General features: G+C 39.0%; 1 pseudogene; it reads right to left on the minus strand.

The window, feature by feature from the left end:
• Nucleotides 1–4,491, minus strand: part of LOC109396256 (60S ribosomal protein L7a pseudogene) — a 12,038-nt pseudogene extending 7,547 nt beyond the window's left edge.
• Between the last annotated feature and the right edge of the window lie 2,207 nt (nt 4,492–6,698).

Here is a 6,698-nt window from a genome sequence, read left to right on the forward strand (position 1 = left end):
AAGGGGAACAGATAAGTTGCTGTCCTTTTGTTCTTCAGTCTAGTTGTGGAGGACGTCGCTTCACTGGCCCATGTTGGTATTATCATTGCACTCTTCCCAGGTGAGGCAGTCACTCGCTGGCCACTGGACAGCTGCTTACGGTGGCTCTTGGCAGCTAACGCTGGCTGCCGGCCATTCACAGTAGCTTATGGCAGCCCACTGCAGCTTCGCTGCAGCCTACACCATCGCCAGCAACTCAGAGACAGCAGCCCAGCTCCAGGTCGAGCTGTTGTTCACCATCTTAGCTGTAGAGGGCAGTGTCACTGGCCGTCATGTGGGATGCGAACCACAGCCCTGCTGCTCAGAGCTGGTGCTCCCAAGCCAGTTCTTAACCAACGCACCACTCGGCCGGCCCCTAAAATAATTTAATAGTTGTGAATGTTTAATCCTTCAGTGGAGCTTATTGAGGAGACAAAAATCTATACACTTGCAACAAAAACAATCCAGCTCCAAGTGATATGGTTTAAATTATGAGCACCAACACCATAATCTTTTAGAAATGGTTTTATTTGGAAATAATTTCAGACTTACAAAAAAGTTGCAAAAATAGTACAAGGAATTCCCATATACCCTTCGCCCAGCTTTCCCAGATGTTACCATGTAGCAAAGAACAGTGATAAAAGAGCAGGACGCTAACACTAGCACTGTACTAGCTAATCTACAGACCTCGTCCTGTTACTCCAGTGGTCCCACTGTCCTTTCGCTGGCCCAGGAGCTAGCGTAGGATCCCACATTATAGTTAGTCATCGTGTCTGTTTGAGTGCCTCCAGCCTGGAGCGGTTCCTCAGCCTTTGTCTTTTATGACCTTGACACTGAGAGAGCTGGCCAGTTATTGTGTAGAATATCAGATACACAGAGATTTCAGCCTTTCTTGGGTCATCATCTCAGGAGGTACATGACGTCGATATGTCTCATTACTAGTGATGATAATCTTGATCACTTGGGTAAGGTGGTACCTGCCAGCTTTCTTCATTGTTAAGTTACTGCTCTTCTCTTTGTAATTAATAAATATCTCGTGGGAAGATGTTCTGAGGTGTATAAATTCCGTTTCTCATTACACTCTTGCCCACTAATTTCAGCGTCCATCAATGACTCTTGCCTGCCACAGTTATTACTGTGGTGTTTGCCAAATGGTGATTTTCTATTTCTATGATTCTTTCCACGTTTATTAATTGCAATTCTGTAAGAAAGAGCCATCCCTTCCCCTCATTTATTTATCATTTACTTGATTAGATCAGCATGGACTCATGGATATTCACTTTATTCTGTAGATTATCATCCATTACTATTATTATTTATTTTGCCACTAGCACCATTGTGTGAGTTAGAATATCAAGGTTCTTTAACTTCCCTGTGTACCGTGAAATTCAACTGTAGGCAAAATATTCAACTATTTTCACCCTCGGTGCTCTCAATAGTAAAATGGAAATAATATCTGCCCTGCTGTATGTAAAATAGGTCTGCAGACTATAAGTATGATATACTGGTAATGTCATTATTTTGTTGTTAAATGCCTGTGGATGATCAGAGAACAGAGGCTGTTTTCAGGAACAAACGTAAGAGTTAATTCCTTGAAACTGTTCACTTACTTCTATAGGGAGGACCGGGAATGGAAGTGGAGAGAAACAATTGTATGGAGATCAGAGGCAGAAGAAAGCCAAAAGGAAATCCTAGAATACAGAACAGCATACATTCTCACCTCCTGCTGTGTACAATAAATAACTTGCTGAATTCCCAAGAACAGGCGTCGGCAAACTTTTGAGACAGAAGAGCCACCAGGGGTCGGCAAACTGCGGCTCGCGAGCCACATGCAGCTCTCAAGTAAAATTGAAAATGAAAATAAAACNCCACAACTAGACTGAAGAACAAAAGGACAGCAACTTGTCTGTTCCCCTTCCCTGATTCCCCAACGCTGTTCCCCTCCCCCAATTCCCCAATTAAATTGTTTTTTAAAAATCCAATTAAAAAATGGGTTGAGGGGCTGGCCGAGTGGCTCAGTTGGTTAAGAGTTGGCTTACGAGCGCAAGCTCTGAGTAACAGGGCCGCGGGTTCAATTCCCACATGGGCCAGTGACACTGCGCCTGAGCTGAGCTGTCGCCGAGCTGCCAACAGGTGGCAGGATGGACCAGCTGGTGTAAAATAAGATTGCCCATTTGATGGTGCACTACGTCCACCCAAAACTAAGACTGAACTAGGCACCTCGAGCTGAGCTGCCACCCAGATGGCTCAATGGATAGAGCGTGTGCTCTTAACAAGGCTGCTGGTTCAACTCCCGCATGGGGTGGTGGATACGCCCACCCACAATTAAGACTGAACACAGCACTTTGAGCTTAGAGGCCACAAGCTGCCAATGGGAAGCCAGATAGTAACTGGCACCCTCCACAACAAAGATTGAAGAACAACAACTTGGCTGGTCCCCTCCCCCAATTCCCCAATTAAATCTTTGAAAAAAAATGGGTTGAGGACCTGTACAGACATTTCTCCAAAACGGACATACAGATAGCCAATTGACATGGAAAGATGGTCAACATCACTAATCAGAGAAATGCAAATTAAAACCACAATGAGATATCTTCATACCTCACACCTGTCAGAATGGCCGTCATCAATAAACCAACAAACAAATGTTGGTGAGGATATGGAGAAAAGGGACCCCTCGTGTACTATTGGTGGGATTGCAAATTGGTGCAGCCACTATGGAAAACAGTATGGAGGTTCCTCAAAAAATTAAAATTAGAACTACCATATGACCCAGCAATTCAACTTCTGGGTGTTCAAAGGAAATGAAAATACTAATTAGATATATGCACCTCTATGTTCATTGCAGCATTATTTACAATAGCCAAGATATGGAAGCAGTCTAGGTGTCCATCGATAGAGGAATGGATAAAGATGTGATCTATATAATGGCATATTACTCAGCCATAAAGAAAAATGAAATCTTGCCATTTAAGTCAGACAGAGGAAGATAAATACCATATGATTTTACTTATATGTGGAATCTAAACAAAATAAATGAACAAACAAAACAGAAACAAATTCATAGATACAGAGAACATAATGTTGGCCAGATGCGATGGGAAGTTGGGGGTGAAAGCTGAAAAAGGGGAAGAGATTAAAATGTACAAATTGCCGGTTATAAAAAGCGTTATGGGAATGTAAAGTACAGCATAGTGAATATAGTCAATAATATTGTAATAACTATGTATGGGTCAGGTGGGTACTAGACTTTTATAACTTCGTAAGTTATATGTCTAATCACTATGTTGAACACCTGAAACTAATATTATGTATGCTGACTGTAATTGAAAAATAAAAATATTTAATAAAAATAATAAAAAATTTAAAACCCAAAAAAGGTAAATAGTGCTGCTGTGAACATTCTAGTATATATCTTTTGGTGGATACTTGTATGTATTTTTTGTGGGCATATAACTAGGAGGGCAGTGGATGAGTTTGAAGTAGAATGGATGAATTATAGGACAGCACTTCTCATAGTATTTTAATGTGCATATAAATTACTTGGGCTCTTAGTAAAATGCTGATTGTGAATCATCAGGTTTCGAGTGTTGTCTGAGATTTTGCTTTTCTAACAAACTCCTAAGTGATGCCGTTGCTACTAACCCTGAGGGACAGGTCATAGGTTATTCCCGTGTTCAGCGTTGGTAGATATTGCCAAAAAGGTTTCTACAGTGTTTGTGCCCAGTGTACACTCCCACTAGTAAGGTACGAGAGTGCCCTGCTTTCTTGACAGCACTTTGGTATTTTGTTTTTATTTTGGCAATTTTGGTAGGTGTGTTGTGATATCTCATTATGGTTTTAATTTGTATGTTTCTAATTACTAATGAAATTGTGTATTTTTCCTTATGTTTGTTGGTCATCTGGATGTCCTTTTTTGGGAAGTGTCTGTTGAGATCTCATTTTTCTGTGGGGTTATCATTAATGTCATTTTTACTTTTGCTATTACATTTTTTATTCTATTACATTTTTTCTACTTTTGCATCTTTTATTTCTCTTATTCTCTTCTTATTTCCTTCTTATTTCAGCTTCCTACTTATGTCTACCTTGCTTTTAAAACCAAATCTCGATCTGTTACCCAAAATCTGACCTTTAATCTTGTTTCAAAGAACCTGTTTTTAAAAAATACATATATACAATTTCATACAGTGCAATTTTAATTAAAATTTACTTCTGTCTCCATGTTTTTTTAAAACTATATGCTCTTTTATACATCTCCAATGTTGTATTTTTCTCTTTTATTGTTGTAGCAGAATAATCATTTTCTCTTTCTGTTTTCTTCCTTCTCCTGCTAACACCCCACGCTGCACATTCATCCTCTTTTGCCTCCTCCTCTTCTTCCTCTTCCTTCTTTTTTTCCTCTTATTCATCCTTATGCTTGGAGGAGTCTCACCTGGAGTTGAATATGTCTGCAATTTCTGTGGATGAATGCATGTGCAACAACCTCACTGTCCTTGGATACTAATAGATTTTCCTTTCAAGTATTACATAAGAGACCTGGTTAATAGAAATTTGCATTTCTGTCCACCAACCCAGAAGCCTGAGAGGAGTGAATCGGGAGCCTGTCCTAGCAGGGGAGTAATGTCTCCAATTTCTTCTATGAGGAATGGGAACTAGCCACAAAGCCAGTTGGGAATGATAGTTATCCGCCCACCTTCCTGATACATCTGCCCATTATTTCTGGGAGAAATTCTTCGATTTCCTAGATCATTGTTAGATATGCTGCAGTACATACACATCCTGGGGCAAAGTTGCTTCCAGTACCCTTTATTACTATTGGATTCCAGATGGAGGGTTTCTTCTTTTTCCCTGTGGCCTACCCATTCCCTAGCTCTTACCTTTCTTATTAGTGGTGTTTTTGTCAGGATCTCCTCTGCCTTCTCTCCGAGTCATAACACTCCTTTCTTAGGAAGTGGCTCTTGACATCTTTCTTCTGTCCAGATCTGTCTTACCATGTGTTGCAGAAACTTTTCAACAGTTTTGTCATATGAATGACATCCATTCCTAGTTTCTAGCATTGATGTAGTTCTCTCTTATTTTAGATTAGTTTTAGCATTTTAATTGTGATGGGATGAAGGTGTGAATTACATGCCTCTATTTAAATGTTAGCATACTTGGAAGTATAAAACTTTTCAGGTTATTTTTCTGATTTTTTTGTTCCTCTAAAACACATTGAGCATTCCACCAAAATGTACCTTTTCTCACCACAGGATAACAAACAGTTAAAGTTTTGCAATTTTCTGTGATGTTTGAAAGTATCTCAGATGAGGATATGTTTTAGTAATTGGGTGATGGGCTGTCAGTGGGCTATAATATCCAAAAACAAATGAAGAACATTTGTGTAGATGAAAGTAATTCACTTAACTATGTGTAGCGGATCAGACAAATGAAGCACTCTACTTGGGCGATCTTTGACCTAAGCTTGAGCTACTTTGTTATGCTAAGTGGAAGTGAGTGTACATCTAGCTTCACTGATACGGTAATGGCTCTGATAGGGAATTTAAGGACTTATCTAGCCTGCTTTGCTTTTAAAACTATAATTATACTTTGGTTCTGTTGTATGTCATTGTGGCCTCTGTGTATTTCCTGTTATGCTTTCTTGAGGGACTAATTCTTGACAGCTTTTAACAGAGCTTCTATTTTGTGTTTAGTAAATCTTAGAAAATCTTAAGCTCATGAAGTCAATAGTATTGACCATTTTTTCTCTTTCTCACCTTTTCTCTTTTCTCTAAAGTGAGTCATAACTTTGAACTAATGCTTTTGAAAGGAGATTAGCTACTCAAGAGAATAATTTTGACACTCAAGGCCCAAGTACCTCCCTCCCTCCTCCTTTTCTCATTTCCTAACGTCTCATTGTCAGACATATTTGTGAGATTTTATAGATTGTGTCTTTATTTTTAGTGCTCCCATTCAGTTTACTAGATCTGTAGTTTGGAAGAAAAGTACTTCTTTGGGGTTAAATTCTAGTTGCTTCTTATGGCTTATGTTGAAAGTTTGCATCAGTATGTAGCTCACCAGTTATCGGTGTTATCTTCAATGTCATCAAAACAAAACATTGTAAATACCACAGTCTTAAAATTTTTTACAGAGAAAATCTTCAAAAAAGTTTCCTTGCTTCTCTTATTATTTTTGACTTGCAACAAAATAATTCTTGGTTTAATTTACAGCCATATTGATCCTCTTATCAAATTACACGGCATGGGTTTAGTCCTAGTACTCAGCCAGGTGCCTCGATTCCTGCTCTTGTTAAGAGGTTATAGAATTTAGGATCTTTCTGAAAACACCTTTGGTATAAGTTTTTTTCCCCTGCTATGCTCATCTATACTAGTTTCAATTGGATCAGTGTTACTTGGATTCTTTTAAAATGGTAAATCTTTTATTATTATTGGGAAAATGTCATATTTTATATCACTAATCATTAACTAAGGGGATCTGAGCAGATTTTATTTTTACTATTACTACTTACGCCCTCCTTTTTAAACCTTTAAAATAATTTCTTTTTAAGATTTTATTGGGGAATGGGGGAGGGGAACAGCACTGGGGAATTGGGGGAAGGGGAACAGATAAGTTGCTGTCCTTTTGTTCTTCAGTCTAGTTGTGGAGGACGTCGCTTCACTGGCCCATGTTGGTATTATCATTGC

Source organism: Hipposideros armiger, unplaced genomic scaffold, assembly GCF_001890085.2.
Source record: "Hipposideros armiger isolate ML-2016 unplaced genomic scaffold, ASM189008v1 scaffold_511, whole genome shotgun sequence".
Taxonomy (NCBI): Eukaryota; Metazoa; Chordata; class Mammalia; order Chiroptera; family Hipposideridae; genus Hipposideros; species Hipposideros armiger.